The following is a 21405-nucleotide window of genomic DNA, read 5'->3' as shown; positions in this document are numbered from 1 at the left end:
ACAACCTAGTTACCAGAATAAAATATTGACACTGTACCTTTCTGCAAACTCACAGATAGCGGCCTGTTGAAACCAAGTTCACAGGCGATACTCGTGGAATTCAGAGACGGCCTTGAAAGCCTTGTAAACGAATAATACTTAAATGCTGAATACTGTGTCCATGCAAGATTTACAGTTTAGTCTTGTGGCATGGAAACTACATGATACAATCTCCGTATGATTTATGATGAAAAAGCAATGACCAATCGGGACACTCAGCCACAACAGTGGTCTAAACTCAGTCAGGGACAGACATTTGCATTTAATGGGATGATTCTGCTGAAAAACAACAATGAAAGTCTGTCGTGAGGAACCGAGCCATAAGATTCTTCTCCCATCAAATAGCCATAATTCTGCTCGCTAGTCTCTGTTACTTTTTTGTTACGGCAGATCATCTATATTCATGAATATCAATGGACTTGAGCAAAGCCGGCTGAGATTAAACTGAGCTGACATTATCATTGCCAAATTATTGGCAATCTGATTTCAGCATGTTATAGTGAATGCACTGCAGAAAACTTCACATTAAATCATTACTCTTCTCCCTAAATTACACTGATGTCTTTGGAGTTGTGTAATGCGTAATGCTGCATGATCTCAGAGTTCGTAGAATCAATATTTTTTTGGACTGAAAAGCAGGACCTGTGAGTGAGCGAGGTTAAATATGAGTGTTTTATAATGTAGAGTGGGCATAAAAACACACATTACTTGATTTAGAATCACTTAAGTCAGTGCAGCCTCTCAGATTACTTTTTATTTTCTCAAAGTTTTGGCTTTTATGCTCTTTAACCCATACTAACCACCATCCACTCTTCGGTTTTGCAAAAGGACTCACTGCAAAAAGGTAGCAGCTTGTCTACTGCTCGTTCCACTCACTCAAGTGTTAGTGCATTATGATTCACCAAAGCACATGGATAAACACCCGTTTGCTGGGTGGAAATGTGAGCCCTGGTTGATGTGAATGATGGCTAATAGCTGTATGATAATGAGGTGGAGAGGCAATACGGACATGGCATTCTTCTGAGCGAAGCCCACCCATTAAGAGCTGCTTCTCTGCCCAAGCAGAAGTGCTCTCCTTAATTGGTTCATTTCATCGTGGCCAAAACATTTTAATTGGGTGACACACTGAAAGATGGATGGATCTGTCATCCTGAAAAAAAAAAGAAGAGGTGTTATCTAGTGGAGGGTTTAGTGTGATCTGTGTGTGTGTCTCCTGTGCATGTGATAAAGAGAGTGTAGGCGTGTGAGGGATTATGCTAATAGGTCCCATTATAACAACAAATAAATGTTCATACGACTATCGCTGTGATACACGAGAAAGAATCGCCTATTGTAAAGGTAGTGGAGCTTGAAGTACAGTACGTGCTGTGCAGAAATGCTGGATGTACCGTATGTGACAAACATTCCGAGAGAGCAACATCCCCTTTATGATGTGACAATGTTTGGATGAACATTCTCTTGTAAATGTTATAAATTGTGGGTGTATGAAAATGGCCATCTGCTTCAAACTGTTCAGTATCTAGAAAGGAAATGGATTCATATTTTTTTTGACCACCAATGTATCAGGCCGTTGGTCAAAACCACTTTAAATATAACAAACACACATTCCAATGTCAGTCCTGTTATTTTCTATAGATTAACATTTTCCCTGAAAAATCATGAAGCGAGGGAGGCGCTTGTTTGTTTGGTTTTTGATGAGAGCCAAATATGCATGATAGGAAACCAGAGACACCTGCTGAACTGGTTACCTCCGATTAGCTCTGTGCTAACTAATGCGGATAAATAACGTCATTGTATGACTCATCTCAACTTTCCAAATGTTATAAGAGCAAGCAGAATACATTTTTATTATGGGGGGGGGGGGGGGGGGGGAGGGCGCAGTGTGACTCTAAAAACAATTCATTCACAATTTTATAGCCAAAACACTGGGTACTTTTCTATGAAGCTACATCCAGTTAGACACCCGCTAACTTCAATATGGCTGGAAAATTGTACTTGTGCAGCTCTTCTGGATTGTCCAGTTGTTGTCAGACTGATAGATCAAATTGTGAAAGTAAACCAGGTCACCTTATAGTAATCGTATGATGCTCAACACCATTAACACAGGTTAGAGGGTTAAAACTGGGAACATGCATTTGTACTGTAATGTCATGAGAGCTTTAACACGTTTGAAAAGACACTCGGGCCTGTTTTTGTGTGTGCGCTTGCATCAGGACGTTGTTGTGGTGTGAGGTATTCACAAACAACTTCTCTAGTTAAGTGTTTTGGTGATAAAAATTGAATTATGTATTTTCATTTTCACAAGTGAGGCCATTATCACAGCAGATGTTGAGGAGAAGTATTAAACCTTGATTTGCTACATATTACTTTAATGATGATATGTTTTCCCCAGTGAACCTGCTTAATCTGTTTTTAATCTCACTTCAACTTGCAGTCAAATGCTGTGCTTGTACCAATTTGGGCAGCTGGCAATAATCTACACCATTTAGGCTTAAACATTAATCTTTTGCTTTCAGAGCAAACCCAGCGGAATCTCACTTCAAGAATTGTGAAATCAGTAGCCTTTTAACACTTTTTAAAACCAAGGGTGACTTTACAGGCTGAATGTGCGTTTGTTCTCACTGTAAAATCCCTCCCACAATGTGTGGAACAAGTTCTCCACATAAAATGACAAATTGGGCCATTTGTCATTTGTCATTGCACTTGAGAGCAACAGGCTATAAGTATATTTATAAGTATATTTTGATCTGATGCAAACTGTTACATAAAAATTTGAGAAATTGCTCTTCGTAAAAAAAAAAAAAGAAAAAAAAAGCTATATAGGTTCCACCAACACATGTCAAAGTTTTGGCTATAGCACAATGATTTTTTTTTTTTATTAGAATTTTAACAGCCCACAGCCAAGAGTGATAAAAGTGCACAATATGATCATAAATCTGTTCTTGCACATCAGTAACTCCTGTAATTGAATGTGTTGCACCATATAGGACACACCGATGAATCCTGTGCCTGTAATATTAACAATGTCCCTTGAATTTCTCCTTTGTTCCATCTTAATTACTACGGGGCAAACTCCTACACCACTCATTTTATACCAGAAGTATTTGAATTCTTTATGTTCTTGATATAAATATGTGTAATCACTGCACTCTGCTAATTAAAACACATCTATTATTGGCTGATCTGATAACCAATGATTTATGGGTGGCAGCTTTCATCAGCCCCTTCAGTACAAAGTAACCTTTTTCACTTGGACAAACACGTTTCTGAGTAGGAATATTTATTAAGTGTTTCTTTGACGGCATGGATCGAGTTCAGAAAAATGCGAGTTGTATGTTATTTGCATTCAAGTAGTTGGTATGGAGAAGATCAAATGGACACCTGCTTTGCTCAGTTTGGTAGAAAAAAAACCCAGGTGTTCTGTGTCTTTCATTTTTTCTCTTTCTCTCTCATTCTTTCTGTGTGTGTGTGTGTGTGTGTGTGTGTGTGTGTGTGTGTGTGTGTGTGTGTCTGTGTGTAAGTGTTTTTATGGTTGTGTGCATTTCTCTGTGCTGTTCTCCCAGTGGTGCTCTGCACCGGTTTTGCCTACCAGCTAGCGACCTATTTTTCTCAGCCGTGAACGAAGTAGACGTTTCAACAAAGAGAGGGCCAGTGAGATGAGGAAGATCAGTTCATCTGTTTTTATACAGGCCTGTGGATTAATTACCCTGTACCTAAACCTGATCCTGCACTGTGAGCGAGACTATTTGGCATCACCCTAATCAATAATGCATTTTTCTGTCTCTCCATTTAATTTGCACACATGCCCCACATGCTGGCATTAGCATCTCCAGAGAAAAGTGCAGGGGACAACTGATACCCAAAATGCAACAATCCACTCCCTATGCTATGCTCCAAGACACCCCCCTCCCCCCTCTTCTCTGCTGCTCACTGACAAATCGATCCTCTGTTAATGCACTATATGGGGAAAAAAATCTCCTCAGTGCTTTGGGTCAGCGTTGTGAGGCACCTGGCATGTTAGCTCATGGGTTTGTCAAATATGTGCCTGTTATGGTTTAAATTGTCTTCAATTCCAGGGAGGATAATTTAGCAATTTAGGGAAAGCTTAGTTTCAAGGAGTAAGACAGTGCAAAGAAATGGCTACAACTCCCGAGAGAGGTAACATACTTACCACGGCACTACATTTGCAGCCTCTGAACGAGAGGAGCTGTTCGTAGCAAGGCCAAACTACCAGGGGAGACCGGTAGGTCATCTGATCTTGTAACAGCTATATGTTTCTGTTTGACTGTACGTGTGTGTTTTTGCTTTTGCATTGAAAGGAGAGTTGTACAATATGTCTGAGCATTAGACTCAATGCAATGAGCAATGGAGAAACTGTTGCAATAAAAATAATCGCATTAATATAGTGGATTAGTTTTGCTGGAGTATAGCAAAGACACAGGAGGGAATTGATCTCTAAATGAAGCAGGAACAAACAAAACAACATTCTGACCAACATAAAACAAGGGAATATTCAAAAAATGAATTTGAGAAGTCCCAAACTGAATCTATGATAAGCATAATAACTCCAGGGGCAACAGCTTGTCAGTCACGTGAATTTAGAAAAATGTTGAAGATTTCAATTCCTTTGCTCTTTTTTTGAAAAAAGATCTAAAGCAACACCTAAAGCAATTTTTCTGTTTTTTTTTTTTATTTTACTACTGCAATACTTCAAAATCCAAATCAAAATATGTTTGATAGAAACACAGACATTGACAAAAATCTCTGTACTGATGTGTTGCCAACATTTTAAAAAAGCCAGAATTTGCCAGGAAACGACTGAAAACATTGTTTTGTAACCTAATCAGGATCAAGTCAGTCCTCAGAAATACCTGACTGTTAGATGCAATGCATCAAATGTTGATAGAAGGCCTTGGGCATATATTGGATTGGACAGCATCAAAAAGGGCAGAAGTACATGAGGTCAAGCAGTCACAGTGGATAAACTCAGTGAATGCAGTGTGATAATGGATTCAGTGTAAACCCCCCCCATCTATTGACAAGTATCATGCTTCAGACCAAGAGAAGCCGCGTTGGTGCTGCACGGTGAATATTCGCATGAGGAAATGGGTTGGTTGAGCTGACTCTGACATGCATGGTTTGAAGCTTTCTATGGATAAATAAAAGTCTTCTGTTATCAATGTGCAATCCTGTGGCTGGCCAGCGTGCAGCTAACAGACAGTATGGACTCTATATATAATCAAAGTAGTTGAACCCACATCCAGTAGGTCAAGTAAGACTCTTCCCGTTGCAGTCGTGTCATCTTCCACAGCACCGCCTTCATTTCCAAAGCATCTGGCCCTCTTCTGCCTGCTTGTTCACTGCTTGTTCTGTAAGTTTGAACATGGCTACCAGACTCCTGAACTGCACATTTATTGCACTTGTTAAGTGATTCTGATTTGTCAGCACTCACATGTACCTTTGTAGAGATCCAGACTGACATCATTAGTGCACTTAGTGCTTGGGAGAATGCTGAGCCAATTAACCAGCTGCCTGACTTCTGGCAATGCAGTGAGCAAATAAACTACTCTTTCCACTACCCTGCCTCTTTGCTATCTCATTTCAGTTAAGTGCAATGGAATATGATTTTAATCTTTCATTATGTTTTGCTCTTGTATTGTGAGACATAAGCTTAAACAAATTGCTTATTAAATCAGCATTAACCTCACGACACCATTGGCTGCCAAATAAAACCACTGTGGCATAGCAGGGAAATTTATTGGGAACATTTTCGTCCCCTGCTATAGCTCCAGGTTGTCTCTCTGAAGAAAGGAGGTGGGCGGAAGGACTGCATTGGAAGGATGTACATGTATGGGTTTGCACTTGGTATTGCTGTAGCACTTGTTGATTGATCGATCTGTCAGTCGCTATAATGACTGCTTGTCATTTCTATTTTGCAGTTACAGAATTTACCATTTGGCTGCATAAGAGGAATGTCATGTAGCAGTGACCCGAGGCTACCGCTAACAGATTTGTTCTGTACATATCGGCCAAGGAGCCATCATCATTCATTGTGTTTTTTGGGGGGGGTTTGTTTTGTTTTTTGTTCTGTGTGGGCTTATTACCTGTTATATAGGTTTGCAATCATTCTTGTGACTTACCTGTTGTCATGTTTGATAGTCATTATAATGAAGTTTTTTTTGGCTTCTATTATGGGCTGTTATATAGCTATCTATAGTACTTAAGAGGCTTAAGAATTAATAATACAGTAAAATATATGATTTAAAAATAACAGCTGACATGTATCGCTTTTATAAATGTTCATTTCTCACCAAAGGTATTCTTGTAAACTTAAATATGGCACAGGCAAATCTGATGGGTTTACCTGCAGGATTATAATTTGTGTTATTAGCCATCAACAGAAAATTACATAAATAGTCTGTACTATTATTCTTAACCGGAAAAGGGAAGAATATTTTTTTCACTGTCTCTTTTGTTATCAACTACAACTACTGTTACAGTACTACTACTGCTACACTGTAACAATAGAAGTCCCATCAAAAGTCTACATGTTGTTGTGTCTGCTTCCATTATCAAGGCTACGTTATCCAGAGGCAGTTAAAATGATCAAATTGAATGACTGACTGAACGACTTTGAATGACTTCCAGCTTTGCCGTGATTTAATTGCAATAAACAGATCAAAATAATGTCAAAGTAACTTCATCATAATGCATATTTGTACACGCTTTGTCAGATCAGTCATCAAGATGGCAAGCACACAATTCCTAAAATAGTTGCAGTGACTCACTGACTTTGTGAGTGACCTCAAAGATGTGCGAAGCAGTTGCTTGACATTGAGTCCAAACACATTGTGAGTCTTAAGGCGCCTTCACACTTACCTTGTTTGTTTGGTCGGATGTGTTCATATTTGGGTGCACATCAAAATTTGGCCAACACCACTGTTTAACAGGTGGTCTCGGTCCACCTCCAAACAAACTGCTGCGGTTTATTGGTGGTGAGCGCTAGCAGTGCACTCTGCTTTAGCCTTAACGACCTCTTGTGTTTTGCATTTTTGGACGAGTCAGAGCACAGCACAGTGTAGCAAAGTGCATAGAAGATATATGCCAGAGACTTTTTCCCTCTCTTTTAGTGCCTTCCCAGACTTGTTTGACCGATGAACACAGTGAACGATCCTGTGCTCTTCATTTGGGGTTATTAGTGGTTGGCAAACTTGCTTATTGGCACATTACTGCCACCTAATGTGGTTTTGTTTTTTTTTAATTACATTTGGTCACTTGGATTTTCAACAACCCCACTAAGGAGGAAGAAGAAGAAGAAGGAAGAGGATGAAAACATTAAGAGTCTTTATATCAATATATCTGAAAATGATTTGAGTGAATTGAATCTATAGGTGTCAGTGAATAGTTCTATCCAGTCTGTCGTGAATGGGTGTATGTTTGTGATCTAAAGGAAAACTTTTTCCGGGGGGAAAGATATTTGGCTGATTAGACTCCTTTCCTCACTAAAAGAGGTACTAAAAGAGAAATGGGGTTGGACGACATCAACACTATGACTGTGGCGCTAACTGGAGTGTTTCTCTGATAGTCCACATCACAGTTTTACTCTAATAGTCTGTTAATTACAGAGAAAGCCATTCCCATTCATTATTTAATATGTGCTAATGAATTTTTACTTTTGAATGGAATCCACGAGCACGAGTTGACTGTGTAGATGTGTTCTCTGCTCACCTATGTGTTTGTCTCCGTGACTGACCAAACAGCCATATAATCCAGACAGTGGTACAGTTAGTAAAACATACCACATTACTGGTAAATCATATTTATTTGTGAGGCTGCAGTGTTCTTGGAGCCAAAGCTGGCATGCCCTTGCTATTTTGTGAGAAGCCATTCTCAGCCAGATGTGGGGACATAAAGGCACAGAGAAGGGTTGCTCTGAGAGACAGTAATGGTACCCTTGCAACTCAGTCTCTATGCACGATGAATGAACAGAGAAATGAGGCTTCTTAGGATCTCACCCGCCCCCCCCCCCCCCCCCCCCCATTGCACTGTTTTGACCTTTTTATTTCCCTTCCACTCCGGCAGTGCACTGAGACTAGACATTTGAGCATGTGGGGGAAACAGTAAAGAGATGGCAGCATAATGTTTTGCTGTCATTTACGGCCACTGCACGGCACAAGAAGAGCTTGCGGATCGTAGCTTTCGAAAGATTATCAAACCCAAAGACGCTGATATGGATAGGTTTTGTAATCTCAGTTTGATGATATTTCAGTGCAGTTTCTTTTCGCAAGAAAGAACCCATTTAATAGCTGAGCCTGGATGGAACAAATCGACTTTCTTAAAGGTCAACTCTCGTCATCAAGTGTTTAGCCTTGCCAGCTGGAGAATGGCATGTTATCTTTTGTATTAGAGCTAATGCTGCTTTGAATAGGACCCAATTCATAAGTCTGACCTTGATTACCCATTTAGTCAAATTTGAAATAAGAAATGCCTCCAGCACTGTAGCAAAATATCTGAAAGAACAACACAACGTGTAACATTGTACCTTGTAAATACTCCAGCCCCTCAAAGCCACTTAGGAAATAAATAAGTTATGACAAAAATACCGACAACTTTATTTGATGCATCGCATGCATACTGAATGAGGAATGCAGTCTGCTGAATCTCTAAAGGCAGCACTCAAAAAGCACTGTGGCACAAGTCTTCCACAACCCCCCACCCCCACCCCCCAGGGATAATTGCTTCCAACTTGTTCTTTGACCTATCCAAGGCCTTAACAAGCGGAACAGTCAAAAGATTGATCTTCTCAAAGCTAATAAATGGATGGTTTGATTATCTTCCACACACTGATGCTGAAATCATTCCCATATAGAGAAATACCACGTGCACTGTGGTCGTTTCTAAATAACCACCGCAGGCGCAACCAGGAGCCAACGTGGGATTATGTGGGTTTTTGCTTAAATCTATTGAAGAGAGGTTAATAAGGGGGAAAAAAAAGATTAAATCATCTGTTTTCACTTTTTTTTAAGGCTATTTACAATTAATTTCCTCCTTTGCTCTGCTTGTCTGCCTTCTCAAAGAAGCAGTTTCTTTTGGTCAGATATTTCAGCCATTTGGACACTTTGATGAAGAGATGAGTGACAGGCAGTGCAAGGTGTTTTCAGAGATTGGATGTGGCGTGACATTACCTGGGGATGATAATAACTGCATTTTTCAGTCTTGTCATTTGTTGAAATGAGGTGTTGTGGGAAAGCAAACATCAGTGCAACATCTGTCAAGCTTATCTTTTGATTGATACGCTGCAATTAAACTTATTCTTGTCATTGTTTGAAGAATGGAAATTTGTAAATTGTTGCATATGCTGTAGATGTAGTCATAGAAATAGAAGGTTTTTGTCCTTGACTGCGTCTGTGGATGTTCTTCAATCACACTTTAACAAAAAGCTCTAAGTAAAAAGACTTTTTTGGTTGATATGACCTCCAGTTTGAGCATATTCAAGGCTGACCTATTCAGTATTATCCAACGTCAACCGTCTCACTTTTGCACAAAGTCTCTGCGAGCCCTTGTTTTTAAAAGTTACATTTTATTTAACACTACTGTGTACTACATCCAAACCTCTTGTGAAAGGGTTTTCAATGTAAGGGAAACTGCATTTTTCTTTCTTTATTTTTTTGAGTTTCCATCAAAAAAACGTCTGTATCTTGGGAAGTCTCTCGGGAAGCTGTACTTGACTGGAGGTATTTCAGGAGGTCTTGCATCTCATCTGTGTGGTAACTGTGCTGATGACATTTTTGTGTTCCAAAATAACAGGGAGTGAAAACAATCCAGTTTTTGCTGGGGAGTGTTGACTGGTACACATGAACCAAGTGAAGCATTGCTATTGATTGTCACTTCCTTGGATTCCACTGTTTGGAAACCGGGGGTGGGGGGGGGGGTTCCCTCTGTCAGCTGACACGGCTCATTGTTCACTGTGGACTAATAAAGAGCTTTTCTGGTGCCAGTGCGCATTCTCTGTGGTTACTGACGGCAGGCCTTCAAGATGGAAGCCATTTTATAGTGAAACAATAACAGATGGACGACCTTCTGAATTGCCTCATCTGTCGTAAAGTTGCATCTAATTTCATCTTAAATGACCCAGTCCTGTAGCAGTCCTGCAACAAATATATATTTAGATGTTGGTATATATCTTGCTTGTGACAAGTAAAATGAATCCTTGTTGCAAAGAAGTCTGAAAAATGACTGTATATTTAAAGATTGAATGATGTAGTTACTCCTCCCAATATGATCGAAGGCAGCTTTTCACAAACTGTTGTAATTCAATTTGAAAAATGTAAAAAATGTTTAACTACTTGGATTAAACAGATGAAACTACAGTAAAATTAAACATTTCCATATAGAAAAGTAACAAATACATGAAAAGGAGTGTAATTAGTTTGACGTGATGAATACTATTAACTGTAACAAAATCCAACCCTCTATCAAAATCATATATTTAATACTATTTTATTCTTATTTACAGAATCATCAACTTTGTGTTTACTGGCCCAGTATCTTCAGTGTAATAGACAATATACACTATATATGCTTTAATCCTTAGTTGTATCTTTTTACCCTAATTGCTGTATCTACTTTGTGTTTTCCTTGAGTCTGTTTTCTACAACCTTATTATGGTCTTAGGCCATCACAGCAAATGTCAGTGTCAGGGGAAAAGTGAGCTGAGTTTTTGATGTGTTGAATCATGCACATTGGGTCAGCAGACGATGACGACCACATCAGTCACTGTGTTTATCTCCTGAATCACCAAGCAAGGAGTTTGTGGAATTGAGGGACTGGAGATCCTCATCCGAGAAGCTAGTGCTTCTGTCCCATACCGGTGCCCCAATGCGGGCGACTGAGCTCCACCTGTACCCCCACTATAAGATTTTCGATTTATGTTAATGGTTTGTAATGAGAATTCCCAGCCCATTTGGACCTGCTCCACAGAGAGCAGAAAGCAAGCCTGAAGATAAAACTTTCAACTCTCAGCTCCTTTCCTCTGATAATTAGTCATCTGTGTCCTCTTAAACAAAAACTCTTATTATAAGCACTAGGAAAAGGAAAATTATGTTCGGCCATGTGCCACAGAATCAAGGATTTTGCATGAAAAATCCTCGCTCTCACATAAAATGTGATGCTTTTTGATGGTTTGTTAGTTTTCCATTAAAGGTATGACTGAAGGTTGAGCTACCTATTGTACATTAAAATTACATTCATACACGTTTAGAGTATTGCACACACACTATTGTATACACAGATTGCCACTTTAGTTTCCTATGATTGTTGATTGTGTTGCTAGCAGCAGCATTTTCCTCCCACTTATCTTCAGTGATGCTGTCAGAATTCTCCCAACGGAAGCACACTCGCTTAATACTTTTCTGGTGCTTTCTCTATACGCCTGTAAACTACAAGTTCAATATGAATATTAACATGAATTTGGAGGGAACAAGGTGTTGTTTTGCAGTAAAACAATTCTTTCATGTGAAATTACTTGAGGATAAAAAATAAAAACAGTTGCGGACTGGCAGGCAGATCCACAAAAAGAAAGAGAGAGCTTTTTCCCCCCACTATTTCCAGAAGAAGTGATTCTCAATCCCAGCATGCTTCAGCCTGCCACTGCCATGACAGATGCTCCAAAATTGAATATAGATTTCACTGAGCAAGGAAGGCGTGCTTGATGAATCTCAATTTGCTGCTGTCCATATTTCATAGTCACCACTGGCTGCAGCTGCCAAACTGTCACCTGGCTGTAGTGTCGAACGATGATCGGTTCTTCATAAAGAACAAAAATAATAATAATAATCCATGCTAATTCATGCATATCACCAAAATGGAAGACTGGTTTGTAGGGTTAAAAGGATAGATAGAGAGAAGAGCTGTTTGACTTCATAACTGCCATGATGTTAAGAGAAAAAGAAGTCTGTATCCCAACACTTGCTCAGCAGAAGATTGTAGAAATGGAGTACAGTAGTTGGAGGGTGGAACAAATGTACAGAGCTTTTCCAAAAGGGGGGGTGCCTTGGCTGCTGTGTACTTGACAGCCTATTTATAGCTTGGTTTGAAGTACTTAAAATGACATGGAATGCTATTGTTTTGCAACTGAGTGCAGAACTTCTACCTTTCAAAATGACAACTTTTGATCACTTTAGCTGTCACCGCTTCGACATATCAGTGTTTTGCACATGTGATCGAGCTGGTGACACATCGTGGCTAATTGTGTAATTTCAGCACACGCATTCCTGGGGTTGTTTGTAATAAGAAGACATCGAATGAAAACCCCTCTTGCCTCCAAATGGATGAGATCAAGACAGGAGGCAATGATTCAAACTGTTGTGTGTTCAATTGAAAAGCTGTTATGAATGTAACATACCAATGAAAAGAATACCAAATTGCAATATTGCTAGGAATAATATTTCTTATTTAAAAACATCATTGTCATTTTCATCAGAAACTCAGTAAAATGATTGTGATGTGATTTTGGGGGGGGGGGGGGGATCTGCAACTCATAAATACTTTTCTTAAGACTGTCGAATATGTATGCATGCAGGACATCGTTGTGTACGTTAGTACACAATTATCCTTTAGTAAATATTGCACCTTCCTGAGATTTGAAAATCACACTATACCATAATACAATTTTTTTGATGATGCACCTTTGAATCAACGTTTTACCAGTTAACACAAATTTAATAGTTAAACCATCATAAAAGTGGTTAACAGGAATTTATCTGTCTTCTAACCAATCCTACCCAGCGCCATTTATAGTGTGAGGGAATACAACAAGGCCCCCTCAATATATCCAATGTAGTCCACACAATGCACATTTTTATTGTTACAAGAAGGTGTTCCAAGTTTTATTGTAGGCATTACTGCAGACTATGGCCATCATCTAAGCAGCCATTCAAGAGGAGAATTCAGTTCTTTGCCGTACTCATAAAAAAACAAGACTATAGTTTTTTCATCATTAATTTCAAGCTTTGTGGGCTTGTTTCATCTAAAGTCTGAGCAACATAATGTCATTTTAAAACTGGTACTCCCTATGACTCCTCGCTTACTCGTAAAGTTTATGACGCTGGAATTTTGTCCCCCACAGTGAAAGTACTCGACAGATGTTTAAAATGTAGAAAACCGATAACGACAGTCGGACAAAATGACGGTGTGTCTCAAACGATGTTTTGTGAAGCAGCAGCAAAGATGAACAACATGTAGCATGGAAATCTGTTCCTTAACTACTATTGTGGTCTGATGCTGTTAGTATCCTCTGGTTAAAACTGCCTTTGTACATGTCAGACTTGGTTTTGTTTTTTATTCTTTTGAAAAACAACCCCTTGGAATTGCACGATACCACCAGGGGGTGTAGGAGACGGCAGTGCTTTCTGGTATAATTAGAGCAGACATGCTACATGTGTCTGTGTGTGTTGCTGCATCTCATTAAAGCAAGGTATGGGCCACTGAGCCAGCGAAGAGAAATGGATAGGGAGGAAGGCGGTGGTGTATTTACCTCAACTCAAACACAGCTGCTCTGTTTTTTTGTTGGCTTTTTTTCCCCCTCCTCTCAGGGGTCACACTGAAGCCCGGGAAGCCAAGGCCAGTCAAAGTGGTTCCACTTGATGCAACAGCCCTAAGGAGCCTACAGTAAAAAATTAACTCATATAGACACAAAATCTATGAGTCTGTAAATGTATCACGTATCAGCAGGTGCACACATGCTGTATTTGTACAACTGCACACATACACTTGCATTGTTATTATAGCAAATTGGAATCCCATGCAAGAAATGAGGCAGGTACATTTCACTGATGAGAAATGGGAATGTCAATAGCTGTTAGTGCATGGACTCTCACTCAAGCATGTACGCCAGTCACTCTCGGTGATGTACCGATGACAAATACCCAGGCAGCTATAACCTCAGTTCCCATTGTCATAACAACACTGAGTACGTTTCTCCTTCTGTTCAATAATTCTCTCGCTACCTTTGTGTTTAACATTGCCTACGCATTTTAAAAATATCTAAATTATGTTAGATTGATTCTATTAGTACAAATTAAACATCTATTTTACACGCAAATTCTTGCTTACACCGTGCTGACATCTTGCTGCAGCTATTTGTGATACCAGGTGGTGGATAACAGAGCCTGTAAAAATGTGTCCAATCCTTGAAACCACTCATCAAAGATTAATGTGAAGAGGTTTTTTCCCAGAGAGCAGTCGGTTTTACAGGACATCTGGCAGAACTTGGAAGATGCATCAGAGTTCTTGAGTGGTCTCGCTCGCATGTGGGAAAAAAAAATAATTGAATATTCACATTTTAGCAAAATGATACTTGGAAAACTGGGTATCGTTGCGGTTTAGGAGTTGTTGTGAAGGTAAGATCGGATGTTACTGTTTTGGGGTTGGGTTGCGTTGAACCTTTTCCACTCCAATGCAAATGGGTCACAGTGTTGAAAAGACAAAATTTCAGTAGATAATAATGAAACTAACAAAGAATTACATAGAGCAAGTCAGAGATGGACAGTAGTTTCCATCAATTTATTGATGAATTATTTGCATTTGACAAGGTTGATGGACATGGTATTGTGCAGTTGTTTTTTTATTGGCTTGCTTAAGCTGGTATTTCCTTCTTCCTCCTCTTCTTCTTCTTCTTCTTTTTGCAAAAGACCAAATAAACAAAACAGGATACTAAACTCCTTTTTTAGATAAGCCCTGACATCATTAACCTTTACCTCACAGAACTACCCAGCTGTTTCTGCTGTCGCATCTTCCAGTATATTCTATAATTATTGCCGAATAGGATTTTTTTTTTCTTTGTCATCTCCAGACAGCAGGAATGTGGCAGATACTAGCCGGCATGACATAATGATCATTACTTACCCAACTGGAGGCAATTCCTCAAGAGGTCTCTCAATTTTTCACTGATAGATGACTGTAGATGACACAGACACCCTCTTCTTCGACTTCTAATGTTGCCTATACTGCCATCTACTGGTGAAAGTACTCATGGGTAGCTTAGTTTATTCACTTTATTCGCGTTGATGGCAACCCACTTGATTCAAATGTCCTTTTTGGGGAAATTTCCAAAGATAGAATTTGCTTGACAACTCATTGGAAATGCAACCTGTAAAGGCAAGTTTTGCAGCTTTTCAAAAATGTTTCTTTTTGAAATGATTTGAATACATTTTCAGTGTTTTATCTTGCATGGATCCATCCTTCTGTCTGTCCCTCCAAGTCCACTTATCTCCTCTTTGGGTGGCTGAATGCAGAGGAAATTCAACATGACCACAATAGAGTTGCCATACACAGAGTCACATGGCCGACAATCAACATTATTGATTTGTTTAGTGATTTTGTACAAAACAATTAATCATCCACATCTTCTTCACTTGAGTTTTAAAAAAAACAGGGTCACCCTGTCATTAAAACCTACATTGTGGCCGAAGGTGGAATTGATTTACATCACTATGATGTCTGCTTCTTTGTTTTTTGTTTTTTAACAATGGTTACACATCTGTGTTGTTGTCATGTAGCAATCACAACACGACAGAAACACTTTTGGTCATACAACGATGTAACATGGATCTAAGTACAAATGTTTAAATAATTCACATACTGACATGGACCTAAATCCTCATGTCTTATTGATTCTCTCCTTCTGATACACATCATATCCCGCAGTATTTCTTCTGATGTCATTACTCCGTGCTTTTATTTCTTTGCATGTGTTGTGCTATGATTTTATTTGGATGCAATACAACACGCAAACTCTTTTATTACAAAAGCATAAACAGTAAGAACTTTTGTCAAGGCTTCAAAGATCTCCAGAGCTTCCTACAATCCCTCACAATACAGTGTCATGACCCTAAATGTCACACTGTTTATTTGCATTTTTTTTTTCTGCCACACGCAACTCGTATGTACAGGTCTGTGGTCTGCAAGGTCACAAAAAGGTGGATTTCCTCAACTCTGCATTTAGTTGCGATGCACACTACCACACACATCCTTGGGTACATAGTGACTGAGTAGCTGCCTTTCATCATGGCAAGACTTCAGCAATATCAACTGCCTTTGCAAGACAGCATCCATGCTGTTCAACCTTTGACGCAACTGCGCCAAATTCACTTGAAGCAAGATCTCATCTATTGCAATTATTTTATTAAAAGATTAGCGCAACTTTTCCCTCTTCAGTCTGCACGTTACGCTACGTAGTTAAAAACATGAATGATTCTTTCATGTCAAGTCTGAAAGTAATTACATTTGTGGCTTCATGCAGGTATTGATTTCCCCGACTATTTCTGCTTTCAGCTCCATGTGAAATCAGCTGGTGTAATGAGGTGTTAAACATAGCGTTTACTTGATCTTCAACAGCAACTCATTTATCCGTTTTATCTACGTCACCACTGCTTATATTAATAGTACCTTTGATCATAATATGTCCTTAAATGCTGAGGGCATCTAAAAGAAAAGGAAAAGCGGTTATGTAAGAGGAGTGTAGCTGATTTGAATCTTATATAAACAACGATCAATGATATCATGTGACATCTATGTGGAGTGGAAGTGATGGATGTAATTTAATGGCTCACATTAACTTCCTAGAGGGCCTTCTTTAATTTACATAATAATGTGATTAATCAGAATCTTGTCATTGAACACTGAGGAAATATCCATCAGGGGAAATTTGAGTAATTGTTTCTGTTTTTATTTGTCAGTAATATCCTAATAAATACAGCATTAAACTTCACATTTTAAGGCGCTATACTATTTGTGATAATATTCCTGTTGAGGCCAGATGGGCTGTCCTTCACTGCCTTCTGGCTAGTTGCATGTTAGCCTAACTAGTGCAAAAACTTTTTTTTTTTCTTCCTCATGCCCAAGTTGCACATTTCCCAGAATATGGCTGTGTGACTCTCTGTCAAGCATAATTAAAATTAGATTTGATTTTCACAAATATCATCGCAAAAGGAAATCACGTATGACTGAAGATTACAGAGCTGTTTGAATTGCAATGATGATAAAAACCCACTGACAGCAACATCACTGGGTTCTCTCTTAAAGGACACTTCCAACAGATGAGATCACTCCTCTCAGCCCTCCGCCATCAGGTCATTTCCACGCTCCCCTTGGCAGCACAATTTATGCTTGCTGCCAAGGAGAAAAGATATTTTCCCACTTACAACTGTTGAGTCGAAGAGAAGAAACAGCAAGCGTGTCACGATCTGTTCCTCACTATTCTCCTCACCACAGAAAGAAGCATCAATAATGAGGCTTTGAACTCGGGGTAGTTAAGAGAAAATGCTAATGAGGCTGTGATGTCTATAACAGCATCCAGGTGTTCGAGCATATTAAGACACTTTATGGTCACGTAATGAAGAAGCAAGATATTGTCTTGATTGGTGTGCATCTTGATTCCAGGTGGCAAATGATGCATTAATGCACCCTTATGAATCAAAGCCAGACCTGTGGCAGACAAGAGAATCGCTTACAATTTTTCAGAGGCCCAATATGACGGATTGTCGGTAAAAGGTTATGAAATTACATTGCGAGGGAGTGGCATCGATGGTTGACTACGTGGTCTGACTGCCTCAGCAATGAATCATCTTGGAATTATAGCACTTTTGAATTAAGACACGTTTTGCAGGTTTGGTACCCAGCAGATCCAGTTTCAAGACCAGGGTCTCTCTCTGCAGCGTCGGAAGTGGAATGGCTTGTGTCTCATAATGAGGGGCTCCCATGTCAGGTTGATCCTAGAAGTGAGGAACCCCAGACAAACCTGATGAGATGGAGGACATGTGGTGGGATGCTTGGGGGGAATCCCTGGTTGCATGACTGTTATTTCGGTCAGTTTGCAGGGTTCGAGAGTACATGAGGGTGACTGCCGACTCCCTTTGCCACACACATTAGCTGTAATTATATGGTGTGTCAAGTTAAATCCCTTCATTTGAAAGGCACAATGGATGCCGTAGCCTTTGCTGGAAACATTTCAACAGTAGTGGGACTTTAAAGAGTGCAAAATTACCAGGTTCATAAGAGTATAATATAAAAATCCACACAAAGACTGAGTAGCTTTTGATACATTCCCTTTGATTCCTATTAAGATACGGAGCTTCATCAACATCAAGGGTTTTCAATCTGAAATGTCAAAGACGCTTGGCTCACCTTTAATTTCAAGGGCTGACAAGGGGGGATTAGGAATTCAGTCAAATCTCCCTCTCGCAGCCCATCAATATTCTGTGGTCATTGTGAAGTACTGGGTTCAGGCGTAACAAGGGGATCCAGCTGATAAATGATCAAAAAACTGGACAGCTATTGTCCTTGAACTCTTAATGGTGTACTAATAGTGCAGGGTGTCAAGAGTAATTTTAACAAGAGTGTCCTGAGTCAAACACTTCTTTTTCTCTCTGTCTCTCTCTCTCTCTCTCTCTCTCTCTCTGCCTTTGGACTTGAGGAGATAACTGTCTCTTCTCTCTGTCTCTCTCTCTCTCTCTCTCTCGCTGTCTCTTATCATCCCATTACCAACTCTGGAACGTCGTTTGCATAATCACCATCCTCTGTGTTTCCTCCTGCAGTCGGGATGAGGGGACTCATTATAGTGGAGAATAGCAGGCAGGGCCCTGTGTGCATTGGTCACACTTTGTTTGCTAGGGACTCAGGAAAGTCTGCTGAAAATATTTGAACTAAAGATTTTATCATGGATTCTGTATGATACAAACACTGCCAGCATTGCTTTAGGTTAATTTAATAAGTATAGACGGTGTACTGGATGTTTAGCTTTATGTGATTCTAGGTCTTATAACATAGGGGGTATGCAAAAAAAATCTTCCAGCATTATTTAACCTGTGTTTTCTGCTCTTTCCACATGCTCCTGCTCTTCTTCTGATTGGATCTCACTCATACCTCAACTAGGTACCAAGTACTTGGCAAACAGAGGCGAAGTAGGGCTGAGGGTGGGTCTTCAGGGGATGCACTCACAGTCTGTCTGGGTCCTCCATAATAAGGCCCTTTAGCACCCAATATGTTGCCTTACTTGATCAAATATGGATAAGTGGTTGAAACAAACTCACCCCACGACCATGGGATCAGCAGAAACTGTCAGAGGACACAGTACACCAGCTGAGAAGTCCCAACTGTCAAGACCATCTGCTCTGTCTGGCGGTGTAAGAAGTTTAGAGGTGCCTAGCCGCTGATGTTGATGGTGCAGCACCAGGGCAGAAACTTTGGTGAAAATTCATTAATATGGTGTTTGAACTGTTGTATTTTGATGAACTACGAAATGGCTTCTGAGGCTGAATAAAGAGCAAAAAGAGGACAGTTTGACAGTATGACAGTTTGTCATACCTCCTTTTTTGTAGCAGGCTTACAAATAGGGCAAAATTTAACATCTTCAGAGAGTTGTTCGTCTGTGGCGGTAGAGAGGGTACACAGCAGGTGCTTGAATGTTTCAGGGCGTAGGACTTTAAAAGGTTCGGGAACCACTGTTCTAAGTAATGTGTTTTCAAGATATTTGAAATTGTGACCTTTTATGTATTGATTCTCATTGTGGCAGATGACTTCTCTCATGAATTTTGTCTTTATTTCTGTTTCTTTCTGTGCAGATAAAAGACTGAAAATAAGGACAACCACAGAAAAAAAGAAGCGAGAAAAGAATGGCTGAAGGGATGATTGCTTCTCAAAGCGGTAAGCAGCATACTTTCATCCAATTAGCTTTTTTTTTATTTATTTATTTTTTTCCTGCCAGAGATGCATGTTTTTATTTTGTCTTATTTCTTTCTGTTTTCATCCTGGTGCATTTATGGACCTAAACCTAAAAAGCGATGGGTTAGGGCAGCATGACACCATCTTATTTCCAACTCCTTGCAAGTATCCTGAACTTCAATGTTTGGGCCTGAACCCGAACACACTACTGCTTCTCTCACACAGCTGAGGTTATCCTTGAAAAATTAAAAATAGAAATTGAAAAATGTTTAAATATGACTTTAGTGACCAGAGTGTTTCATCGATAGGCTTTTTCAACCCATCGCATCGGCATTGAGTTATAAAGCAGTGGGGTTTATCAGTAAGGGCTTTGTTTACACCTTTCTCTATGTGACACTAGATCTATTTGAGTCTTCCACCTTCATTGGCTTTATGTGCCATCTCACTGAGCTGCAGAGTTGACTCACTGTCTCCATTTTTCCAGCCTCTGTAACCACTGACACACAAATCATGGCTAAATTACACCTCGATCCCTCATCAATGCAGGCAGGGCAGGCAGGTGAAAACAGCAGGAAGTGTGCCGTCTGGAAGGAAAAAGGGTTTGCATTGTCACCTTGGATTTTATGTCGCATTGGAAGCATCGTCTAAATTTGCAATGGGTCCGTGAACTCTTCACAGCTTCTGGAGAAAGCACCTATGATTCATAAAAGATTTAGGGATATGGATTTTAAAAAAAAAAAAAAGCTGCTGTATATTTCTCTTCTGTGTTGCTTTAAGAGGAGAAATGGAAGTCATTCACAGGTAATCTATGAGTTATACATATAATGACATGTCTTTTACATATATGTGGTCAATGGGTTTTTTTTTAGTCACAAAGCATGACATATTGAAACTGTCAACTTTTGCAACATGAGAAGTTTGATAGATAAAAAAAATAGACTACTTTTCTTTTCACAATTGCATGTAAAAGATGATACAGCATTCATTTCAGCTCTTGATGCCTCTTTAAATATCAGGGGATGAGTAGTGACTGATGGAAATAATCCTTTACAGATACTTTACACACTTTGGCAACTAAAAGTCTTCTACAAAAGTAGCTGCAGGATAATATTCTGAAAAGGTTTTTTGTAATGTCTGTAAAATCAGTGAGTGGTGTATTCCAGAGCGGAGCTGCTAACGGCACTATCATGGAAATCTAAACCATGTTGGCAACCATGTTACCTTACAGTTCAGGTGGTATTACAACCAGACTGAGGTACTACAGTTTTCTGATACAGTAACTGAATTTGATAGTAGATATATATTGCATACAGTTAGTTTCTGGAAAGGAGCAATGATTTGTATTTAATATGTCATATTTAATTTAAATAAGCCACGCCCACTATAACCATAAATAGAAGTTACTGCAAAGTTCCTGGCATCTCACTCATAGCTCCTGCTGGCTCAGAATTACATAGGTTACACAATTGATTGTGCATTTGAAGTTTGAATAGAATAACAATCATAGCAGCAGTGAATGAGTAAATCTTCAGAACAGACATGTTGGTTTGTTTTTTTGCAATGCAGAATTGGTACAAATCAATTATTTCTATTATTAACACTTCCATAGCAAGAAAGACCCAAGCACTGAAGTGACAAATCAAACTG

General features: G+C 39.4%; 1 protein-coding gene across 5 annotated transcripts in view; it reads left to right on the top strand.

The window, feature by feature from the left end:
• Positions 1-21405, top strand: part of lingo2 (leucine rich repeat and Ig domain containing 2) — a 196531-nt gene that overhangs the window by 91916 nt on the left and 83210 nt on the right. For all 5 annotated transcript variants that reach the window (XR_015118949.1, XM_086222135.1, XM_086222133.1 and 2 more), the window contains one exon: positions 19659-19740. The gene's annotated coding sequence lies outside the window, so the exon portion shown is untranslated. The remainder of the gene's footprint in view (positions 1-19658; positions 19741-21405) is intronic.

This window comes from Aulostomus chinensis, chromosome 13, assembly GCF_037954235.1.
Source record: "Aulostomus chinensis isolate RoL2024-O1b breed Wild chromosome 13, RoL_Achi_v1.0, whole genome shotgun sequence".
Lineage (NCBI taxonomy): Eukaryota > Metazoa > Chordata > Actinopteri > Syngnathiformes > Aulostomidae > Aulostomus > Aulostomus chinensis.
Note: the sequence above shows the minus strand (reverse complement) of the source record. Positions and strands in the feature narration are given on the sequence as shown.